Here is a 26,662-nt window from a genome sequence, read left to right on the forward strand (position 1 = left end):
TATCATTGTAAGTTTATTCTTAAAATAAGTTTGAACATTCAACAAGTAAAAGAGACGATTATGAAGTGCACTTAAAACTATAATCATGATAAAAAACGATAAATATTAATGTTAATATTTGTTTTAATATTTGTTTATCAATTATTGCGGTCGCGTTATTATCGAGCATACGCTTTGTAGTATTTATTCATCGATAAACCGTCTGTATCACAAAGATTAAAATATTACTGGACGGTATGGTGTGGTTTGAGTGACATGTGATTTGAGCTTGAAAAAACGAGAAATAACAACAACAAAAACTAAACAACAGTTAAACCGATAGTTTTGATGGTTTGGAACTTGACGGGGATTAGGACAGGATTACTAATTTAAAACATGTTTTCCAAGTCAATATGATATGTGATCAGGTATAAGCTACTAAGCAGATTATATTTAATTTCATTACTGAAATATACTACTTACCGGAAATGAAAAAATACCATATTTAAATATAATACGCTATTTCGGTTTGAAAGTTTACTATTTAAATTTCAGAATTCGCATTTTCTGTTCAAGAAAGCGGTTTATGCAAACATCATAGGTGCGGCACATTTAACATAGTCTGGCGTGCCCATTGAATCTTAATGCAACACGAACTTCATCATTTAATGAACACTTACACTATTCAAATTCGTAACAAGCTGAAAAACATACAATATTTGCAGATTCAGTGTTTGAAAGACTGTCCTATTAAATATGCGAACATATATCATGGACAATAAATTTATACCAATATGTAATAAGTATACAGTATGCAGTTTAATCATTTTTTTTTAAAAATATCCAGTGAATACATGCAATTTATTCAACCAATTTAACAATTCGAATATCAAATACTTTTTAAATAAGCTTAATATACGCATCTCCCGCCTCGGGTCCATGTTTGGAACTGTATTGGTTTGTAGGAAGGCATATTGTTCTGTTTACATGTTCAAGTATAGATATCAAAATTGTTATCATGTTTTTATCAATATTTTTGATAACTTAAAAGTAATTATATAATTAACCATCAACAATCAAACATTTTATAATAGCAGGCAAATATAAATATACATTATTTTCTTGCGATGAAAGGCCTAAGCGAAAGTTGTATGTCCGTTTTGTCATTAGTTATCACTAAACTATGATGGTCACTTATACGAATCACTTTGGTTAAATTCATGTTTATTTATCTGAATACAGTTATTTCTCTGATATATATTAACTTCAAGTGCAAGTATCATGCCTGCATTTCAAATCAATAGGAGCATTACGGAATCAAATACTTAACCACTAAGGCTTTCCGTAGAAATGGTAATGTCACGTACGTGGGTCCACATTAAAAACTTTCAAATAGGAATATGAGATGTTTAAATTAATACTGGTTAACAGGAGGTGGAATTTATTTAAAGATTCTTTACACAAAATGTCTACATCAAACAAACATGTATTTTTATCTCGTTATTTTTGAAAGGTCTTTGTTGTGTAAGTGAACACAAAACATCAATAGTAGATAATTCTATGATGTGCAAGTAAAACAATATTGAACTCAACGACAAGGGTCAGCAATATGGAAAAAGAATTAACAGACGAAGAACTACGCAATTGGGTGAAGGCTTGCTTAGGTTTAAAATATTTCAAGGAAGGTGTTTTGCCATTTATAGCAGATGCATGCACAAAAATGTATAGTAAGCGAAAGATCAAAATGGAAGCTCTGTGCAAAATTTCAAAATACACATGCAAAGGATGCGACATTTCAACACTTGAGCCAAAACATACAAAAACTAAAAAGTGCCGGAACAAGAAATGCAACTGTTTCTGTAATAAACGAAAAAGTCTTAAATGCATAGAAAGCGAAGCATGCGGTGTACTATATGATTTAATTATAGACGACCATGTGAGCAAAAGTCCCAATTGGGTTAACACAGGATGCGATTTGTGGTCAGATAAAGATGCTGGTCCCTGGAAACTCATGAAATGCTTCATTTCAACACCTGGGTATAAACACAGAAGAACTGTTGCCGAAGCAGACGTAACCGCTCTTATACAAATATTTGAGAACAATACGGAATTGAGAAACTGCGTTGGAGTTGATTTGGAGAAACTCGTTCGGGTATCAATAATGATCAAATATATTTTTTTAAATTAACTTGTCGATTAAACGTATGCACATATCCTTTATAACAATGTCAGAAATTAAATACATTTTCAGACACGATCTCCTCCATACCAAAACATTATGTAGTAAAGAAAACCACTGTGCTAAATGAAACTTGAATCGTAAATACATATAAAGAATATTTTATAATTCTATAACAAAAGATTATATACGAATCATTGATATACTTCTGTTTGCAGTTTTAAACACTAGCATTAGACAGCTATCGTCAATAAAAGTTTTCCAAACGATGAACTTGAATCGTCAAACAAATCTATGTTAAACTACATTAATAGCTTATGAGCATAATGCTAATTAACTAAAATAGTTTTTATAATTATAAACTACGAATTCAATACATTTCTTAAATGTTCGAATAAAGAAGTAGGTATTATTCAATCAGCGCAGTAATCATCGTTTATCATCAATAAGGTACGCCTTTGTTGGCGATGGTTTTATCTATTAAATGCGCAAATAGAATAAAACTAATTTCAACGTTTTCGTTTAAGATAAGCATGTATAAAATCATTTTATGTATTTTATATTCACATGTAAATTTATTTTTTTCATTTCTTGATCCGAAAATTAAAGACGTGTCGGGGCATATTCAAAGGCTAGGAATGTATATATATATATATATATATATATATATATATATATATATATATATATATACATATATATATAGATATAGAAAGATAGATAGATAGATAGATAGATAGATAGATAGATAGATAGATAGATAGATAGATAGATAGATAGATAGATAGATAGATAGATAGATAGATAGATAGATAGATGGATGGATGGATGGATGGATGGATGGATGGATGGATGGATGGATGGATGGATGGATGGATGGATGGATGGATGGATGGATGGATGGATGGATGGATGGATGGATGGATGGATGGATGGATGGATGGATGGATGGATGGATGGATGAATGGACGGACGGACGGACGGACGGATCGATCGATCGATCGATCGATCGATCGATCGATCGATCGATCGATCGATAGATCGATAGATAGATAGATAGATAGATAGATAGATAGATAGATAGATAGATAGACAGACAGACAGACAGACAGACAGACAGACAGACAGACAGACAGACAGACAGACAGACAGACAGACAGACAGACAGACAGACAGACAGACAGACAGACAGACAGACAGACAGACAGACAGACAGACAGACAGACAGACAGACAGACAGACAGACAGACAGACAGACAGACAGACAGACAGACAGACAGACAGACAGACAGACAGACAGACAGACAGACAGACAGACAGACATACAGACAGACAGACAGACAGACAGACAGACAGACAGACAGACAGACAGACAGACAGACAGACAGACAGACAGACAGATAGATAGATAGATAGATAGATAGATGTCGATCGTACATACCGTAGTGATATCAGCGGTGTGTCTGCTTGTGTACATAGTTATACGTCTTATAAAGATATCATGATTGTAAATTATACACGTTTGTATTTTATAAGTGTTTGTTGCAGATACGCAAAATACGAAACGATATTTGCCATACCGGGGACATGAAAGTTTCTAAAAATACATTATGCGACTACATTGACGGCATGAAGAGAGCTTTACAGTTGAACATATTTAGCACATATGAGTCTACACAAAAGCAATTGGACAAGCTCAATCAAGTTAGTATTGACAAAAACAGTTAAAACTACATTCAGCATTGAAGTACGTGTATATTGACACATATAAATGCATTTTATGAAATATATAAAAAAAATGCGTGCTTAATATGCATAAATACGTTTGGTTGTTTTCAATTCAGGTCAAAATTAAATGTGACTTTGTTCTGACTTCCGTAAATATAACTACATATAGTTACATATATTCGTCAAAGAAATACGTGAACATAATGCAATATGGTGGAAGGATGTTTTGAATTTATAAATGCATACACTTAACATTTATTATTCTAGGTATTAAATAAAACATAACTAAGCTATGCAGAACGTCGCACAGAACAATTTTGTATATCAATATATTGAACATTTAGTGAGCCCAGAATAACGTATTCTTAATGTTTTATATACTTATCGATGTTCGCATACATACTATACAGTTTCTAATTGGACGTTTTTGATTTTTATATTCATAATATCATTTAGACTATACGCGGAATATTGTAAGTGAACTTGTCTGTTTTATATTATATAGCTGGAAAAGGACAACCACAAAGTTACAAAAGAAGACGAACTTAAATCAAGGAAAGACATGATTAAAGCGATCAAAGAGTCAAAAGAAATCGCTAAGTTACAAGGAGACCAGATAGATACACTCGAAAATAATATACTAACCTTGACCATTTTTTAAAAAACTCACTGTAAGAAATATGAAGACATGATTGTCTATTTAAAAGGTCATGTTAACGGTTTATTGAAAGAAATAAAGAAAACAACAGAACAAATATTAGAAACAGACAGCGATTTCAAAGTTGCAGTGTTAGATGAATTTGAAAAAGTGGCAAAGGTATGTCTATTTATTATTATTCACGTTATCATACAACCACTCATATATTTTAATTATAATTTATTAATTTATTATTAATTTATTTAATTAAATTCAATTGCCTATTAAACAAATCAAAATATGTGCGAACCATTTCCAAAACACTAAGAATAATTGAGATATACGGCTTGAACGGCACGTAAAGCGGTCGGGGTTGAGCAAGGTTTAAAAGAATGCCTGCAACACAACACGTACATTTGACATTTTATCTTACCGGTTGGTTTTGTAATAAAAAGTACACATCAATGAAAAAGTATAATTACATCATTAATGTGTGGTTCATTAAATATCTCATCATTTTTGTTATTGAATGACATTTGAAAGTTCTTTGGCAATATCTGATTAATAAATATATGCATTCGTTTCTGTTGAACTCGAAAGTCAAGTTTCGAAGTGAAGACGCCATTTTTTTTAAAGATCCTATAAAATGTATAAAAAGTCCCTTTAAACATTTTTCGCTTCGATTTTGATTGCACTTTTGGGTCATTTTTACTTTTTTGACTCAAAAGAACATTACCTGCATGTCCAAACCTTCGTGTGGCTGCGCCCCTGTGTGTGTCATTACATGAGTACAGTCCAACCTGCCCGAGCGACCGCCTGTGCATAGCGACCACCTGTCAATAACGACCACATTGATTTACCCCCGAACGATTTCACTATTTATTGTACCTGCGAATAACGCCAGCCTGCCAACAGCGACCAAAGACCGCCATTTGGAAGATAGAAGTGGGAGTGCATATTGTTTCAACGTTTTTGTTATAAACATCAGATTAAAGTTGTCAACTTAATTGTTATAAACATTGGATTAACGATGGCATTAAGTTAAGCGTGTCGGAAATCTGTGTTTTCCCGGTTCGAATGTTTACACGTTAATTTACATAAACTGTATTCATAAGCGTCTTAAATAAACTATGGCGTACCGTTAAAGTCATTGTTTTGTCAGCTTTGTTAAAGCAAAAAATACAATTGTTTACTGTTTTCGTTAGTTGTTGTATATAATAAAAGGAATATTACGCTAGCCAATTGTTCCAAGAGTTTGTATTCAGTCTCGTGGCTTGTGCTATTTCGCATCACACTCGAGGCTCCGCCTCTCGTGTGATACGTCATCACACAAGCCTCTCAACTGAATACAAACTCTTGGAACAATTGACTAACGTAATATTCCGTATGTATTTCTTTGCTTTTTTGACTGTCTAAGAATAACGCGCACACAAAACGTATCGATATAGATTTACTTTTAACAAAACCAAAATATTTTCGATTGTCATTAGATTTTAGAATCTTCGAGTATCTTGTATGATAAAAAATATAAGTGTCATACGAATTGTAGTTGCAATAATTCAACTCCCAGCTATTGACCGACTGGATATTTTCATGCCACTTTAATTAGTAAAATGAGCAACATTAAATATTTTCTGGCATACGTAAACACAAACATATCGTTGATTAATCCTTAATGCTTTAGTTAAAACGACTTACTCGATGATGTGTGCTCGAATAATTATGAGATTAATCCAAATTTCAAATACATCAACGGTTTACAAAAATGTGCACGTGTTGGCAATGGAAAACGCAGACTATAAAAAATCAGAATTTTTAAATATGCCTATGAATACATCAACTTTCTCCGAATTTCTCGGCAAGGTAGATCTCGTGTCTCAATCGTGATACACAGACTATCTCCGGGACCTGTGTAAGATAGATTCAATTGTCATGTCAAAACTTATTTTTAGCATTTATCCACAAAAAAACATTTGATGTTGATGTGAATAGGTATTGTGTTTGTAAAATGAATAAAGCCGATTGAATTCAATTTTATGGACAAATGTGAGACTTTGTTGGACATGGAATTTTGTTTTAAAAGGAAGCAGTACGTACGTACTCACAAAAGCTCAGAGCATTCAAGAACTTATACAAATGGTTGAAATATCATTGACTCATTATTATGAATAAACTGTCAGACTTTGTGTAAGGAAAATGTCAACTGCTAACAAAGGGCTAAGTGTTGTTTTGTGAGGAGTTTCGGTCCGTGCATGAAGTTATCTAAGAGCATAGAAATTGGTTTAACTCCCGACGCTTTGCGTTCAACGTTCAAATGCGCCGACCCGTGCTTTAATAAACTGTATAGTATGATTGTGCTTAATGTTGTGGTGTATCTTATAAAAGGGCGTCTTGAAACAACTACACAATAATTGAACTCCGACTAATTTCTTTTGAAGTTTTGCCTATACTGTATATATCATAAAAATGGTAGCAAGTTATATATAGAGAACAGCTGGATTGTCTGGAATAAAGAATACAACTATTATGTCATTCTACGATATTAAATATAAGTTGCATATCGTTCTGATTTGTATTGTATGCACATATGCATTGAAACATTTATTACTTTTATTATTGAAAAACAAACTTCATTTCATCACAGGTTAGTACCGGTATTGCAAACAAATTTAAACGCATGCTATGCACATAATTTATTACATTTATGCTATGTTATCAATTAATTTTGCTCATAGGAACTTCAAGACCACGGGGCACTTCTACAAGAAAATAACACAGGTGACGTTTTGTCATGACCAGATTTCTTACCGTTTTAAAATAAGTTTTTTTCTGTTTTGAATATTAAGATAGGGAAACACATGCTATATTTAACGTAAGCACTTATTCACACTTTAAATCAAATGCTGTCGGATATCATACATATAACGGTTAACAATACCATGATTTTCTAAGCTCGGTGTATTGATGATAGTTGACAATTTAAGCTTCAAAATAATATGAGAGTATATAAAGCCATATATATTATGTAATGTATTTACGATTGATAAGAGTCTTGTTAATCGCTGAGACTTTGTTACTATATATAAGATATCCAGGACTCTTAGTGATGAGTTAGTCAGTTTTGGGTATTTATTTGGTAAAATAAACAGTACAGATTGAACAATTGAAGATTATGTCAGTTAAATAAAAACATTACTTAGTTTCATCGCATGTCGACAACAAATGATAGATACTTTAAACTATCCAGTTACTTTTGTTTAATCAATCAGATATGAGGATGGCTCTGCAACGATTGGACGAGCTTTTACAACGAATGCAAGCGCAAGATATCAGAACAGAAACAAGTAAAGTGATTTAACTACTACATATTTACTTCATTCAAGATTATATGTGTAAGTAAATTATTTATTTTTCAGAAGGTAATACATTTTACAATGTCCAAACCCCGATAACATTTATACAAAAGACGCGTATTTTTGTAAGCGAGATTGTTATGTTTTTGTTTGTTGTTTTATTGTAGTTATACGAGTATGTTTACACGTCGTATCCACCTCCGAAAAGGACAGAATATCGGAATTGTTAGTCAAAATTGCAAATGGGGACACAGCCAGCTTCGATCCAACCATTGTACAGCAAGTTAAAAGCGCTCTCAACGCCTTGATAAAAGGTGAATATTTCCTGTTAATATGATTTAAACATGATACGCAAACACAATGTAACGATCTTAACATGCTGTTGATTTTATAACGAAATGGCGTTGGGGACGATATACTGTCCCGTTTGGGCTGACGTCGTTGCGTCTGCCGTATAAACCAATGCGATACAATAGTTTTTATTCAAATGTTTTTTGTAAGTGGAACGATATTTGTTCCGTATTTTCTTTTGATTTTCAATGGTGTTAATTCACCACAGTTATATAAAATTCAGTGCAGTAGGGTAAGTGGAAATAGACATTTTTGGATAAGCATCTTTGAAGTGTCTCAAATGTTTTGTTTTCGGTTGTTCTGTTCTTTTACTTCAACAAATGCGATTGCTGTCTGTGGTATTTTATATTAATTGAATATATCATGCTTAATATATGAGACATATTTCGACAACAATGGAGCTAAAAGACGATATTGGTTTGTCTGTTTTACCCGGAACATGTAATGTTTAATGATTTCTTTATCAATTGCATTTACTGTTTCGTTTAAAAATATTAAGAAAAAAACTAGCTTTAAAGTTATCAACTTGTTAAATATGTATCAAAATCCAATTATTAACTGATGATTAGTTCAGGTCACAAATGACATACGTTGCAATTACAATGGTTGTATAATCAAGCATGGGTTGCACATCTTGGTACAAAACAATAACGTTCGATACGACAAGATTATTTAATGCGTCAGCAGTTTGAATATATTTTGATGATGTTTATTATTTGTAATATTCATTTTGCTATAGGATTTCAAATTTGTTCATGTCCACATATATGAAAATGGAAGCAATTGTGATCAAAGATTTATGACAACAACGATGAACAGTATAATTTTAGAACGTCGCTATCAGTAGCACTACCAACTTCAAAACAATAGGTTAATCAAGTTGAAACTGCATATTATGATTATTATTTGTCAGACGTGACTGACCGGTTGGAGCTTTTTAGCGAATATTTAAATGTTTTCTTCTCAAAAACTGTTGACATATTGGTATAATAATATCATTGATATTCATAACTTGCGCAAAATAGGTTGCCTTTTTGTTTCTCTGTTAACTCTAACAAACCATACATAGTTCTGTTTCTCTGATATCAACTCATTTTGTAACATCTTATGTAATTGAACTACAATATGCTCATATCTGACACAGATGACACAACCATGTTTTTTTTCAGACGGAATCAAATTGAAGAAAGTACAACAGGAATGTGATGCATTGTATCTTAGTTGTACTACGCCAAAGAAGTGGATACACGTTTGCGGAGATTGCTTAGACGGATCGCTGACTGAGCTATTCGAACCTCTTCAAACCTGTTTGAGAACGCTTCCGGAGTGCCAGAATCTGGAACTGAAAGTGGTTATAAATGAAAATGACTTTCTAGTGGCTATGGCCGTTATACGTAAGTAATACTAACGTTAGTAACAATCATACATTTTGACATGTACATTATTTAAAGTATTTAAATTGGGCCTAAACAATACAATCATCATTCATTTGCATAGTTTCCTAAAGAAATCAAACATTCGGTGACGTTTTGCAGTGATAGTGACCCCTGGAGTCCTGGAGTAAAAAGTCTCACGCCTAGACCACTCGACCATCCATGCTCATGCTTAATGTGGATGTATTTTTTTCCTATATAAGCAATCCTCGTAGTTTCCAAAAATATAACTACAACAACAGACCTTTCCAAATTATTCAATCGTTTCGCGTCGCACGACGCTTTATAATTTTCAGGTTTTCAAATCGTCAAAAGATGCATATAATGGATATTTAAGAGCATGATAAATGGTCAGTATTACTATTTCCTCAAAAATATCATACCAAAAAAGAAAATTTGCGAATCTGAAACAATCTGTTGGACGGCCCCTTTAATGTCAAGTATCAAGAAAAAATAAACATATTTATCATATAATTTGTAAACAAAATTGTCGGTAAAAACATTTCGTGGTAAAAAACACAGGTACATTAATGAGTGCACAAAATAAGTCTTACGGATTAATTAACCAACATCTAGCACATTTAGGACAAATGAAATTCCAGCAAATGATGAGGCTAGAATTATTGTTAACCTCCGGTAGTCTTTTATAAAGGCAAAATGCCTATATAATGCATAAAAATACGTAAAACACAAACATTACAAATGATACAACGATTAAAACTGCCTCGCCGCAATGTAATGGTCATCGAAAGAATTGGTTGTTTAAACCGATTCGAATGATATCCAAACCTTACACTTAGCACTGTTGTAAATGGTGAAAATGGAACGTTCATAATTGAAAACATATAGGTTTATACATATTGCACAACAAGCACATATTAATTAGAAAATATATTAACTCTGGAGTTACAGTCTTTAAAAGATAAATGTTAATATAACTTGTGGGAGTACAGAAAGGCTAGGATTTGATGGCTAGACCTACCACACAGAATTAGTCCAGAATTAATCACAAAACACACATTTGTTAAAACATCATTTGCCCCATAGCCTCGCAGGTAGAATTTAAATGCAATAAAAGTGAATACGCAACCGATTTTATTCACGTTAATACTTATGTTACTATATATAGTAACACAATTGACTCGAATGCATGTGATTATCGGTAAAAGCAAGGTGATTATCACGTTTGGCCCGCCTGGCCAAATGTTGATAATCGATAATCGGCCCCGGTGACGTCACAGACAACGCGTTACGTAATAACAAAATGGCGTCTTCGTTCAGTCGCAGCCAACGGTGATCAATGCAATTAACCACAACTCAACGAAAGAATCGAACAAAATGTTAACGACACGTAGCACACAGTTTGGATAATACACATATCGACTGAAACTGAAACTCCTCTGTACATAAGATATATGCCTCTATTTGAGCTTTAACAGGATTCATCGAACTGGCGAACAGCAAAATTATAGTTAAAGAAACACTTAGATTGACAACTTAAATCCGATGTTTATAATAATAAAATAACAACGATGTGCTTTTCCGTTCTTTTTTGTTATTCCATCCGTCATTTTATATTGTTTTTAAATCACACTTTTTTAAACGATTGTATCGAATGGTAAACACTTTCACCAAAAACACGATTTAGGACAACGAATGTCTTGTCGAAGCGTTTACACAAAATTGATTCCTAATAATGCACGAGAAACACACAATCAGAAATAAGTTTTGGATTCGTTCGATGCTAAAAAATATTTAACTGTTAAATATAAATCCTCCACGACGGAATTGTTGTCCCTATAAAAAACCAGAGAGTCTAGCTAAAACTGTGTTTCGTCACAGAAATTACGTCACATGAGATACGTCATACATTGCGTGATCAATTGAATCAAAATTAAAGTACGGAAAGCAGGTTCTGTAATAAATAGTACAGCTAACGGGGATTTAGTATTAAAGACGTTAATACCATCGTTGCTTATAAAACAAGGTCGGAAAATTCAAAGGAATGGTTCAGTAAAAAAAACGCCATTGGAATTAGCAAACCTATGACAAAGATTAATTTCTGCAATAATGAAGACATAATATAAGAAAAACAAAGTTCACAATTTTTTTTTATTAACGATAATTTTACATATCTGATCATACTCGTGTCACGGTTAATGACGTTACATTTCCATTCATTGTATGTCTAAGAATAAAGCGAACGTCTTTTGCGTTTGTTTATTTTACGGACATGCATGTGTTCGTGTTTTTCGCGAAGAACGGACAGAGTCTCTATAGCAATAGGTATAACATTAAAGCGAGATTATACGATTTTGTCAAATATTTATTAATTTATATAAAATGTGTAAACAACTTATTATACATATATTTCAATATAAATAAACACAAAAGTTAAGAAGAACATTTGTCGAAAATTGCGAAATAAGCCAGATATTTAATTCTTAAATCGAAAAAGGCTGTACAGTCGAATTCGCCAGCATGCAAATCATGCATGTACGATGTAAATCTAAATTTAGTTTAACGGTTCATTTGAAATTCCAGCAACGATATCTATTCATTCGACACACGAACACTTACTAAAAAGACGAATGTTTCGGTTATTGTAGGAAAATATGTACGAAATATCTTCGGAACAATCGGCTCGGGGCGCTAATTTGTCTTTGCTGTATTTTATGAAATTCGTCTTCAATGTATAATTGTTCTTGCCTATTTTGTGTTATTGTAACATATTTTATCAATATTTTAAAATTTAACACATATACAAAATCGTATAATCTCGCTTTAAATAGACGAATTAAATATTAATTCAATATCGAATTGATATAATTTTCGTCTATGCATTGGTAATAAATGTGATGATCAATGAATTGTGGCCGAGGCTGGTTGGGCCAGCGGAGTGCCTATTTGGGAAATGGGCAAGAGCCTGTACGAGCTGAAGCTTGGTGAGGTGGATGAAGAGCGCGATGGTAGTGTTGCGGAGATAGATGGCGCATTGCTTCTGGAATATGATGTGTAAGCTAAGCCCGCAGCGGGTCTGCTGAAAGTCTGATTAGTCGAGGCTCGATTTTTCGGGATGGTCAAGTCGTTTTCATCAACGATGACTTTAGTAAAGTATCGTCAATTAGGAGAATCGATGTTGGGGGTATGATTGAAGGCATCAGTGACGTGCGATTAATACCCTTACAAAAGTGTCTCTGTATAAATAAGGATGTCTTCAACAAAAACATTGAACAAGTCCCGTGCCGGAAAATGGGAAACGTAATACCGGGAGTGCATGCTAATGACTACAGGCCGATAAGCATTTCGCGCGATAAAGAATCTACCACCGAAGGTAGCATGATTGGAGCAAATACGACGCCGCGAATTTAACGACTTGTGCAGCATGGTTGTGCAGACACTGAGCATATTAAACGGATCGCTGTCAATCATAAGCATACTTTACAAACAAAGGCGGAGTTCGATCGTAGGAAGAAAGTAGAGAGCCGCATGCACAGAGTGCATATAAATGCTAGGAGCCAGGTTGATCCCACTAAGGTATTAAGTGATAGGGGACGCGTTGATTCGCGTTATCTACCGACATCCTACCACGTTAACGAAACGTGTGATGCCACATGCATGATCGACAAATCTAGTGGATTTTCTGTAAGGGACAAACTTGGAAAAGCTGATTTGTCTATATTAAATTCCTAGATGCGGATTTTTAGAAATGGACCTGAACAATTAAGACACCGTTGTAAGTTTAAACCATATTAAGTTGGTCTTCTCAGGTACGCATAAGCTTAAAACGTCTTTTTGCCTACATGTGAACTTTATTAATTTGCGGAATAATGTTGACTGATTGATTCTGTTCGTAATCGCTATGCCTAAGTGTATGCAGGATGGTCGAAGAACTCCTCTTTGAAATTCGCGTACAGGAGTAGGCCTACACGCGGCTTCGCGTTCCACTAAGCATCGTACGGGTAAAACCACTCGTCACGGTGGATGCTCGATACGTAACTGGTCCATTTAGTGTAGGGCAATTAAGTGGGCACCTAGTGGATGGGCATCGAATCATGGACGATGATCAGCATTTCTGTATTCTTGTTTAAACTTGTATTCGTTTCTTTTAATAATCTAAAAAATACTTGTGCGACTTATATTTAATATGGCAAACGGATTGCCATGAGTTGTCTCGGGGCGATAAAGTACCTTACATATGTTACGGTGTGGTGCTTTTCTTAAGTTCTTTTGGTCCAAGAAAACTAACAGAGAATTACTTACGAGCACATTTAAAACATTGTTGCTTGCCATCTTGGACCAAGTTTCTAGTTAAATATTCAAAGTAACACTTTAATCTGTTTCCATTTTTAACGATTAAATTTTGTTTCATACGTGAAGATTGTCTCTCTTTGTTTACATTTATTTTAACTAAGAAGGCTGATGTTAAATTCCTCGTTTTGAACTGGCATTGTTCATTGCGCACATACTTGTATGTTGTTTGTGTGTTGTGTTTAGTATTCAGTCATAACACTTGCTTTATTTGAGTAATCTATGTTTGTGTAACTATGTAACGTTTTTTCTGCGCAAGTTTTGTTTTCTGGCCGATTTTAGGCCGGTAGCTTTGGCCGTGTTATGACCGATTGCCGATTGTTGGCCTGTCCGTTGGCGTTATTAAGCCGATTGTAAATTTTTGGGCGCGGCGAGTTTTTCGCCCAGATTTCGCCCACCTTTTAAATGTTATGTTAATTCTCCAATTAGTCTTAGGTGTTCTTTTCCGCGAGAAGCAGTGACATCAGTTTGCTCCCAAAAATGTGAATAACTAATTAATTTTGTTAATAAATCTGAAAATGTAAGTTAATCAATAACTTTTAGATGAACATACTTCCAGAATGGGAACTTCACGCATAATATGTGTCCACTCATTACGGAACTTTTGAGTATTTATTAGTGACGAAGAATTGTAACTACACGTATATTTGAATCGTATTAATGTGTAAGCATCGTCATCGATCAGACGTGTCTGCTAAGGTCATTTTAAACTATGTGCAGTTAAACAGAGTGAAATAAAGTCTGTTTATTTGGGTCGTTATTGATTCTGATTTATGGCCTACATACTGTAAATTTAACAAACACTACCGATAAAGAGAGCAATGCCCCAATAATACCAAACAGCAATTAGCCGAACATTATTTATAAAATATTTAGACAAACGGGAACACAAAGCCATCATACATAAAATGACCAATCCAAAGCCACGTAGGTGTTCTATCAATCTGAAAATGTCTATCATATTCTGAGTATTCATTCAAACGCGATAATAAATAAAAGTCATAAAGCGTGAAAATACATTTCGACATCGTCTAACTTGCAACTAGTTAAATATGCATACGTGTGTGTATTTGTTCAACCAATTATTAAAAATATAAAGCATGATTTGTTCTTTCAAATATTAGTTCACATGTATCATTCAATGTTGTCGAGTTCTTTGAAAATTGTTGTAAACAAGTTCGTAAGGCAAGCGTTTAGTGAATATAGCATGTTCAATATGAAGTAGATTGGTGTAACAGCTTACAGTTATTTTGAGTAAAAAAGAGATAGTTTGCAAAAAACAAATATTATGATTTATAAATGTGCGATACCGACAATATTTCAGTCGATCATATCGATTATGGTAGTTTTACACTTGCAATTTATACTCCAAACATTGGTACATATGCTCAAAAACAAGCGGAAGGACATGATGAAAATGAACCTCATTCAATGCTGTTCAAATCAAACGACACAGCCAACGACGAATCCTTTGGCATTAGACAAACGAACCAAACGATTTACGGTATATACTGTTTTTGAATTTTATCCGTCAAGATGACAATTAACTAGTACAAGAGTAACATGTAGTAATATATGTAATGCACCAGCGTTTAAATTGTAGATTTGATTGAGTTGGTAATTGGGTATATCTGTAAAGAACATAAATATGACACTTCTTTCTTTAACAATGTATCAACATGTAATTCTTTTCAAGTAAAGCGAGATATTTAACATTAAATTATTTAATTTGCATCACATTATCGAGAAAATACATCTCGGAATTACACTTAAAACAATCGATTGTTATTCATTGAGTTTTTATTTCATATAAGTTATTGGTGACGGCGTGTAGATATTTAACACGTAAATTATTCCCTTTATCTATAAACTCGTTAAACTGTTTACACAGTTTGACATCGATTGCTTATTTTAAGAAAACCATGTTTTATCAAACATCTAGAAAGTAAAATTATCAATTTCCATAACCACATAATCTTGTTAAAATCCATTAATAACATGTGTTTACGTCTTCGTCTCAAAAGCAAATCTATGACAACTATCATGCCTATTAAGAGTTGATGATTGTGTAAAATTTTACTAAATATACATATTTCTAATTGTACGTTTCCTGTTTGATTTTTCAAATTTAATAACTTTCACAGACGACATGTATAAAGATAGACGTAATCATCCTGTATCGAAGAAAGGTGTACCGTTCACGGATGTGACAACAGAACAGAACTACTCCCGGGTAAAACAAACTTCTAAGTTGTTAAATAGTATATTGCATCAGTGTTTGGTGCATTTATCGTCCAAAGATAAAAAGTTCTTCGTCCAAAGGCTCGTTACTTGGAAGTCATTTTCTTCGTAATCGGTGACTTGTAACATTCGAATGTAAATAGAAAAAAAAACATTATGATAAAGCGACAACCTTGAAAAACGATGTCTCTAACGAGACAGTGTGAGTGTGATTACACCTAATTATTGTTTATCATCATCGTACTGTAGACGTATCGTGTACTTGTCGTCGTATTACCCTCTTATCATCACATGATTTGTCGCGTTGTCTTTATCTTAGTATCCTGAGTTCGCGTTATATTTCATAAACTGTCGCGTATCGTCTTTAAATCAATACATGCACAAACGATGTCGTTTTAGGACCTCGTTTTATGGTAAGACTTTGCTCAGAAGTATGCAAACGTTAGTCGAATCGTTCCATTCCGATCCAAATGAATGTCACTATAACTTAAAATAGCTTATACAATACAGACTTGTTTAATTCTTATCTGCAAGCGCATTCGTCGGAGGTTTAACATTTGGCTTGGGATACCGTATGAAAGTCTTCGACTGAGATACTGCAAATCATGCCCTTGGACTAAAATACTGACCTTGCCCCTGTGTCGTATTTTTCAAAATAAGCTATTTCGCTTAAACAGCAAGTTCCAGAACGTTGATATGCTATATTTTGCATCAGATAAATTTCCTTCATGAAGTTAAGTTTTCATATTTTCACCTTAGGGTTAACAATGATCGATCTTATTTGTCACATTTAACATATTTCTTAAACAAATACTATATTTACACATCATTCTTCAATGAAATTACGAGTTCACAAGTCCTATATCATAAGTATTTGTTATTTTATATTTCGATTGGGGTCATGAACTAATAATATTCAAATATTTTCCCCGAAGTTTAAAGTTGCCTCAGAGGTCAAATTGTGTATATACCACATGTAATAAATGATAAAAATCTTCGGACACCAAAAGTCTATAAATTTTGATATTTGGTATGTAACATATTATTGTGGTGATGCATACAGTTCGTTTGAATCGATCAAAACTAACCCCGTTCCAGTGGTAACTAGATTTATAAAAAAAATATTGTAAATACCATTACAATTATAATGCTTGGAACCGCACGGGGTCAGATGTTTATAAGTTGCTGTTTAACGTTGTAGATGACTCTATACAATGTCTATTTTTAAGAAATCATGATGTCATAATAAGCCTTGTCTCAGGGCTCGACTGTGAATATGGATTCGAACCTGACCAAGTCCCATTATGCAGATGAAAATCTAATGCAATCATAATGTCGTACTTTTTTGATATTTAAAACAAGACCTTTTCAATAATTATGCTTCTCAGCATCCAGGATTTTTGGTAGATGGGGTACTGGAAATTGTGCCAAGTATTACTGTATTCACCAATATGTTTATTTTCGACGATTACTGAAAATGTGATATATTGAACAAGTTAATGAAACAAAGTCATATAGCGCTGGGGCATTGCAACAAAAATCAATGTTATTACTTATCATTTGCATAAAGCTGTGGAAGAAATTTAGTATTTATTTCGGTATGTACATAGCAGTTCCGTTCTTGCACATTCATTATTCAGACAAATATTAAATAAACAAGCTGGTTTGATATACATTTATGCAATTCAATTTTAATGTATTGAATTATCGTTTTATTTCTATTACAATTTGGCCTAGCATTTAAATGACTCATAGTTCTCGTGAGGGGTGGGGGTAATATGTTAATTGGTTAATGTCACAAACAAATGGCATCACGGGTAGTATTGTCTTTTGATTGGTTTTAAATGATTTTATGCAACCACGTTAAAGCTTTGGGGAAAATAAGCATGGTAGCCTGTTCGGTGCTTAAGTTATGCCTTTCTTTGTCGAGAAAACAGGGTTATTACAGCCAAATTTCTATCAATTAACAAAACATTTGTACAATTTCAATGATATGTCTACATACTTGTTTCACGATATATGATTGTATCGTACTTGTCTAAGATCTAGAACTAATTTTTCCACACTTATGTAACACAGGACGCTTATCATTGTTGACATAATAAAATAGCAACACATTCATAAATCGTTAGGTTGTAATGAACTACCTAAACAGAAAACTGCCAGCAGTATTAAAACGCTTATTATTATAAGTAATTGATTATTGAAACATTTGAAAACAATTTTGCTTGGATTGTAAAATACTATTTTTGTATCCGGTCTAAATTATGAGTTATATTATACTAACCAATAGAATGTGATGAGTGCATTACTTGCATGACCACACCTCGTGAATGAGATATACAACGGCCTGTTAATATTGTATTACTTCTGGTCTTTATTTACTGCTTATTTTATTTGGCATACAATAGCAGACAAAACATGAAAACAAACGATAGACACCATCATAACAAATAAGAACGGCAATGCATATACAATGATACATGTGCAACGTAACTCAGTAGTATAAAAACTAAAATTTGAAAATGCTTTTATAATGCTGAGCATGGACACCCATACTAATAGAACACATAGTAAAAGTATTTTGAAGACAGATCGGTAAAGCCGTATGCGACATTAATTGTACTTAAACAATACTTTCAACGAAAATACGTGTGTCCTTAAACATAGATAGACATATATTATTATTAAACTTAAAACACATACAGTATAATCAGTAATTTTAAATGTAATACGTCATCATTTACAGCTTCTATTGATTATTAAATAAGCCAAACAATAATATTGCAAAATATTTACGTAATTAAGTATATTATGGTTTATGTAGTTGTAACTCTCCTGCTAGTACAGCTAATGTTTCGCTGTGTTTAGATCGGATGAGAATGTCAAGTATCGTCATAAATGACACTTACATTTAACATTAAATCATAAAAATATATATCACTAGGTAAACTATAAATTGACTTTTTATAAGTATTCGATTTGTTTTATGCGTGTTTAATGAATAGTGGCGAAAAAAGTCATATATTATCGACATATTACACTGGTGTGATATTTAAGGTCATTTATAGTTTATTTAAAATCTAACTATTCTTATCGCGGGTATATCGAGGTGTAGAGTGTAAAACAGTTTATGTATGTATTTATGTACATACCAATAAATCAAACTACAATTCAGGCATTAGTCAAGTTGTTCAGGAATAGTTTGTATCTATTTTCAGTCCTATCATCACGGGCATGTTTTGGCGGACAAATTAGGCAGAGGTTTGTAGATGGTTCGTCCAGTGATTCTACAAAGTTAATTAGGTCCGGATCCGAGCATTTTTACTTATTCCTATAACATTTTTTAATTAGAATAACTACATTAGAAATACAAATAGTTAGATAGATGATATATAGATGCACATCTATCTATTTATCTATCTATCTATCTATCTATCTATCTATCTATCTATCTATCTGTCTGTCTGTCTGTCTGTCTGTCTGTCTGTCTGTCTGTCTGTCTGTCTGTCTGTCTGTCTGTCTGTCTGTCTGTCTGTCTGTCTGTCTGTCTGTCTGTCTGTCTGTCTGTCTGTCTGTCTGTCTGTCTGTCTGTCTGTCTGTCTGTCTGTCTGTCTGTCTGTCTGTCTGTCTGTCTGTCTGTCTGTCTGTCTGTCTGTCTGTCTGTCTGTCTGTCTGTCTGTCTGTCTGTCTGTCTGTCTGTCTGTCTGTCTGTCTGTCTGTCTGTCTGTCTGTCTGTCTGTCTGTCTGTCTGTCTGTCTGTCTGTCTGTCTGTCTGTCTGTCTGTCTGTCTGTCTGTCTGTCTGTCCGTCCGTCCGTCCGACCGTCCGTCAGTCCGACCGTCCGTCAGTCCGTCCATCCATCCATCCATCCATCCATCCATCCATCCATCCATCCATCCATCCATCCATCCATCCATCCATCCATCCATCCATCCATCCATCCATCCATCCATCTATCCATCTATCTATCTAACGACGAAAACATCTAAACCAAACCTGAAAAAATGTTCCTTAATACATATGAAGTTGTGCATATACAATTGTTGAAGCCGACGTAGATTATTCAAACACAAGTGTTTGCCAGTTTTCTTAAATTACGATTTATGCAGATTTGTTATTTTAAGCCGGATTACATAACGACACTCGGCGGTGGTAGTATTCGTCATTGGGTACAGCTGTAGTTACTCGCAACTTGAGGTGTTAAAAATAACAATTTAAGAATTAAGATTAACATCCACTGTTAATGGCGTATAATGAAAACAAATATCTCTAAACAAACGAGCTTTGTAAGCGTGTCTGTTTTATATATAAATGCATATAACACACCGTACAATTAAGAGTTTATCATGAATTTCATATATGCTAGTACACTATTGTACAATGAAATTGTATTCATATATATATATATATATATATATATATATATATATATATATATATATATATATATATATATTTATTAAACACTTGGTTGTGGTTTCACTGCACCGTGCAGTGTTACGTGCGGAGATGGAATGACGTATCGTCAGACCTTGAATGGAAGCTGCAGTTCTAGTTTTCCATGATATAAGGCCAAGACAAAAAAATGTTGTGGTTCAGATAACGGGCCAAAATAAATAGGGTAAGAAGTAGGAAAAACATTTTATTTTTTATTTTATTTTATTTTGTTTAGCGGCTTTTTTCCAATACATATATAGGCAATCTAGCACAAAAAAACATTTTAACTGCTGCTTAGGATGAATGGTCAATTCATGACTTCAACTTGGCTGTCATCTTCTAGTTTTGTCCATGGTCCTCCGGAAAAGATAAAATGGTCCTTCAGGTTTGAAAACAGGATATAAAACAGAAACACAAATTTTCTGAAAACATTCACAATGCAATTAAAAACTCTTGATTTAGAATATTTGCATACATATTTTGCACCATTTGATATTTAATATTTAAAACACTTTCATATACAAAAAATATGCTGCAGTTGTTTACCATCTAAGTCTGACATGGGTTCCCAAAGGCTCGACTTTTCGTGAACTTTACGGACAAGGATTTCCCGTAGCTTTGCACACAAAAAATGGGAATGGGTTCCCCTTGCTGTTCATGAAAATTCTGGGCATTTCAGGTAAAATTTGGGCATGGGTTCCCCCTTAAAAGTCTAGCCTTTACACACGAAAAATTGAGCATAGGTACCTCTAGCTTAGGCATTTCTTGAAAATTTTTTGCATAGTTTCTTTTAGCCTTGGTATGGATGGATTTTCAATAGAAGCAGGGACAAGAGAAGTACTGTTTAAATGTACGGAATTTGTCGAGAGTTTTGGCCTTAAATGTTTCATCTATCCTGATGAAAACACCGACACTCCTGTGCAGAAATGTTTAGATATTTAAAAAGACTTACCTCAAGATTTGTGCATATACAAACACAACCACCTTTCCAATACATTTTTCAGTGAAAATAACTGTTTTACCCCACCCACCATGAAAAACATACCTTCAGTCGCTGCAAGAAACACCTCCATAAACCCATCTTGGTGACATCTCAAGATAGATTTGATTTTGTTGAAAGTCGTCTCGGAACTGAAGGTGTTAAAAGTCATTAATTCCGGAGGCTCCAGGGGTGTCAATTGTCCAAACTTTAGATTCCGGAAAATTAGGCCGGGGGTCTGGGGACGCATTTCCCTTACTGAGATAAAGGCAGCGCTTCCACTAGCTTTTAAAAGTTGGCAGTCCTTACTTCCATTACTTAAATTTTGGAAGTCCAAGTCATAATATCTGAAAGTCCCACTTTTATTTCAGTTTTTACAATGGACTTCGTAACTATGAGTTGTGTGTTGTTGTGTCTTTTGAATAATTGTTAAAATACAATAAGGAAAGGTTAATATTTTTCTATATTACACAAAAACAATTAATCACATCATGATATACATTAAACATAGCTAAAGTTGTTTTCTAGCTACTCGTTGTTTGATACACTAAGTACAATCCAATTTTATTTTTTACGCGTTTTAAAAGGGAACATATTGCATGAGTCATTTAAAAGTTATTGTCAGGCAAAACTTGTCTTGATTAGTTTTTCAAGTATTTAATTTTACTGCACCACTTAAATATTAAAATTGAGAAGAGATGTCCTATTCAAAACTACAACAAAAAATATTTTTATACATATGTAAGTAAATCATGTAGACTAGATGATTGTTTTTCTTACAATCGGGATTTTTCCGCATGAGCACTGACTGCTTTGCAAAAACACTGTATACAGTATATTAAAACATATGCATACATACATGCGTTCATTCAACATACAAAATTAAACAGGAGCTGTGTTTGTGAAACACAATGCCCCCTACTGCCCGCTTTTAAGCCATATATTTGACATTTGGCCTTGAAGGATGACCTTAACATTGACCTCTTACCACTCAAAATGTTCAACTCCATGAGATACACATGCATGCAAAATATCAAGTTGCTATCTTCAATATTGCAAAAGTTATGACCAAGGTTAAAGTTTGTGTAACATATAATGACATAAAAACATACAATGACACACAGACAGACAGACAGACAGACAGACAGACAGACAGACAGACAGACATACAGACAGACAGACAGACAGACAGACAGACAGACAGACAGACAGACAGACAGACAGACAGACAGGCCAAAAACAATATACCCCCGATCATTCGATCCAATGGCATAAAAACTAACATTAAAACACCTAAATTGTAATTAACGGATATCATATTCAGTACCAATATTGCATATATTAATAAATGTATTTAATATTTACAAAAAAGCGAGTTTGTAATTTGCATCATATTAAAGATGGACTCAAGAATAAACATCGACAATTTCACTGTTGTAACGATTCAAAATAAAGCAATAAAGCTAGTAGCCGTACTATTTCTTGTACAAGGAATTCAGTCAATTAAATTGAATATAACAACAAAAACATATTATGAATCATGAAAATCTAGATGCCAGAAATATAATTGTAATTATCAATGTACCGACTGTAAGTTATTTTTCACGACTAGTTTTAAAAGGTGCATTGTATCAACCATAAAGTAAAGCCCTATAAAAAGCTAAGTACATATTAGTATTTAAACGTGATATTAATTTTATTTTGCATTCAGTCATAAAAATTATTAATTTTAACGTACAACTGAAGTTATGTAAATCACGGATACTAGTACTTAGATGTTAACAAGATAAGTTTGGATTAGGTGCACAAACCGACCTACTTAATGTGTTGACCAAAGAGTGAAAGAACAGTTTCGTTTGTAGGAGGTATACTGTTCAAAAGATTTGAAATAACATGTTTAAGGATATTTAGCGAGTTTCAAAATATTCATATGTGGGAGCAGTGGTCTAATGGTAGGACGCTGGCTTAGGGATCGAGAGGTCGCGGTTCAAATCCAGCCCTGACCACTGGAATTTCCTTGAGCAAAAATGTATCACACATCTGCTCCTCTCCACTTAGGTGTATAAATAAGTACCTGTGATCAGGGAAAAAATGTAAAGCGCCTTTGAACGAGCTCTCGAGTATAAAAAGGACGCTATATAAATGTTGTATACAAAAAATACTCAAAATTTCATGAAATAATGAATTTTCTATGAACGCACTCTTAACTAATTTGTTGGTTGAGCTAAACGAAAATAAAATGTTTTGCAAGTTTGACCTTTTTTAGTGTTTTATCAGTTCTACCACAGTCAGGACGGTATCCTACAGTACACGAACCTGTGACTTTGCTAGAGTAATTTTACTTCCTTATAGGGTGGTTAAAAACCGAAGTAACACTCGATTTACAAGTATCTATAAGTACAGCAAGGACCTACGGGGTCGGAAGTGTCGTTTGGTATCCTTAACGTAGGTCAAGATAAGGTACAAATAAACAAGATACTTATACTTCAATGAGTTGATTTAATTATCTATATAAACCCAGACCAAACATACTGATTGAAGAGACGATTTACACAAGGATGTACATCTTGACCTAATAGGTTATTTTTCACCACTTATAGCTTTCATTTAGAGTGTTTAAAGGGGCCTTTTCACAGATTTTGGCATTTTTTTAACTTATTCATTAAATGCTTTATATTGATAAATGTAAACATTGGATCGTAAAAGCTCCAGTAAAAAATCAAGAAAAAATTTAAAAAAAGGAAAAGAACATTGCCCGGAGCAGGTTTCGAACCAGTGACCCCTGGAGTCCTGCCAGAGTCCTGAAGTAAAAACGCTTAAGCCTACTGAGCTATTCCGCCGAGTACACATTGTCGACGTATTTTATACCTTATATAAGCAATCTTCGTAGTTTCACAAAATTTAACGACAAAAACAGAACTCTCCAAATTATTCAATCGTTTCGCGTTGCAACGCTTTATAATTTTTAGGTTTTAAAATCGTCAAAAGATGCATATAATGGCTATATTAGAGCATGGTTAATGTTCAGTATTACTGTTTCCTCACAAATATCATAACTAAAACGAAAACTTACGAATCTGAAACAACTTTTTTCAATTTTGTCAATTTACCAAAGCGTGAAAAGATCCCTTTAAGGATGTACGATCGTTTGTACTTTACTTTATGTATTTGTTGTTAAAGATAAAATAAACTTCATTTCACTTGCGGCGTTAAAGTTATAACGATTTTAGGCTGTTCGCAGAAAAACGAGAAGCCAACGCATATGAACAAGTTGACTGGTTGAAAAATGCAATGGTTTCATTAACGCATGTGTTTAGTCAAATACTCCGAAATAAACATTTAAGCAACGACATTATTATGAAAATATATCATATAAAGTACCACTATCGATTCTTAATACATTTAATTAAATTAATATGGTTAATAATCAGCATCAGACCAAAGATGGTCTCAAGACTAAACATCGTCAATTTTTTTTATATATTTTTTAATGTATATTAGAATCTAGCGTATTTCTTTAAAAAGGAGTTAAATAAGTTCAATAAAAAACTAATAATTCATATTATAAATCGTAAAAATATAGATGTTAGAAATGTAATTGTCATTATCAATAGGTTTGCCAGTGCTTCTTATTTTTCATAGAACATAGGATTATAAATGCTCAAAGATTGTCAAGAATGGTGGTAGAACGATTTAATTAAGACTAAAACATTTTTCAAGAAAATTAATTGAATGCGTTTGATTTTTCCAGTCATATTTAGGCTCGTGTTGTGTGCATCGGATCGATCAATTTGTTGTGTGTTTTCTTCCTTAATTGTTGTGTACATTAATTTTACTTTTATTCCTAAACAAGTGTGATTTCTGAGTTTTTTTCTGGTTCTACAAATGGTCGCGAAGTTGCAAAATCTAGCTACAGAAATCAATGTGGTAACTACATAAATACTGAGAACATGTCATACTTAGTTTACTATCAGAATATATAATCAATAACAACAACATAAACGTTTATAATGCATGTTCTTTCGTGTAAATATACACCAATCAGTGCCAATATATGTAAAATACTGAATAATTGTGGATATAAACTATGAATTTGTCAACAATTTCTGTTACAGCGCTTTTTTATATAAATAGCACCACCTTTTGCCAACCGGTGGGTCGAGTTTAAACATTGCAGGTGCGCGTGAAATCACTCGTCAAATCGTCAATAGTAAACCCTAGCGTACGTGTAAATCGCTGGATATATACATGTTCCAACTCTATCCTTTACCCAATAATACAGAATACTCACGATTTTTGTTTTCAGAACCGAAATAGGGCCAATAGTGACGATAAATGTGTTAAAGAATTTCATTAACACAAACGTCCGCCAGTTTACATTTGGGAATTCTCATTGAACATGGGTAAATCACGTAACGCGAGCATCGAGCACTTTTCAAATTTCGTAATAACGACCAATCAACAATTGAATTTAAATTGAGATTGAATGTAACATGTACCGACATTCAGAAAATGGGGAGAAAGTGAAAGTGAATCCATAAGAATAAAAAAAGTGTCTCTCTGTAAATCTTAACGAGTACCAATTAACAAATTGAAACGTCTTTGTTTTTTAGAATAAACATACTTATTACAATGTATTATTGAAGGGCCTCGTTTTAATCGATAAAAAATAATAACACTAACACAGTTATGCTTCCGAAGACGCCTTTTAATTTGCTTTGCCAGTGTCAATCAAACCTGTAAAAAAAAACTTTATCGTATTCAGCGACGCTCGCATTAACAGCGGATTGCGATACCCTGATAACTGGTTTGAAGGCGGAGTTATAAAAATCAATATCGAGCAATGCGCTGCATACAATAGCTTGTGTGCGGAGTTAACGTAGCGTGAATAACCGCATTTATGTCGAGATTTGTACGTCCTGTGTATAAGAAAAGACGTACATGTCGATTATAGGACGTCATATAGACTTCCACCGTTTGTAAAATGGACGAATGACTGCATATTTGACTGTAAAATTTTTGGAAAGTAGCG

General features: G+C 33.5%; 1 long non-coding RNA gene across 1 annotated transcript in view; it reads left to right on the top strand.

The window, feature by feature from the left end:
* The first annotated feature begins 1,385 nt into the window (after positions 1-1,385).
* LOC127874443 (uncharacterized) overlaps positions 1,386-26,662 on the top strand; it is a 38,554-nt gene continuing 13,277 nt past the window's right edge. The window contains exons 1-9 of the long non-coding RNA XR_008046921.1: positions 1,386-2,131; positions 3,707-3,862; positions 4,392-4,703; positions 7,259-7,301; positions 7,793-7,867; positions 8,044-8,190; positions 9,397-15,475; positions 16,116-16,204; positions 19,434-19,476. This is a non-coding gene — a long non-coding RNA (uncharacterized LOC127874443). The remainder of the gene's footprint in view (positions 2,132-3,706; positions 3,863-4,391; positions 4,704-7,258; positions 7,302-7,792; positions 7,868-8,043; positions 8,191-9,396; positions 15,476-16,115; positions 16,205-19,433; positions 19,477-26,662) is intronic.

Source organism: Dreissena polymorpha, chromosome 3 (genome assembly GCF_020536995.1).
Source record: "Dreissena polymorpha isolate Duluth1 chromosome 3, UMN_Dpol_1.0, whole genome shotgun sequence".
NCBI classification, from domain to species: domain Eukaryota; kingdom Metazoa; phylum Mollusca; class Bivalvia; order Myida; family Dreissenidae; genus Dreissena; species Dreissena polymorpha.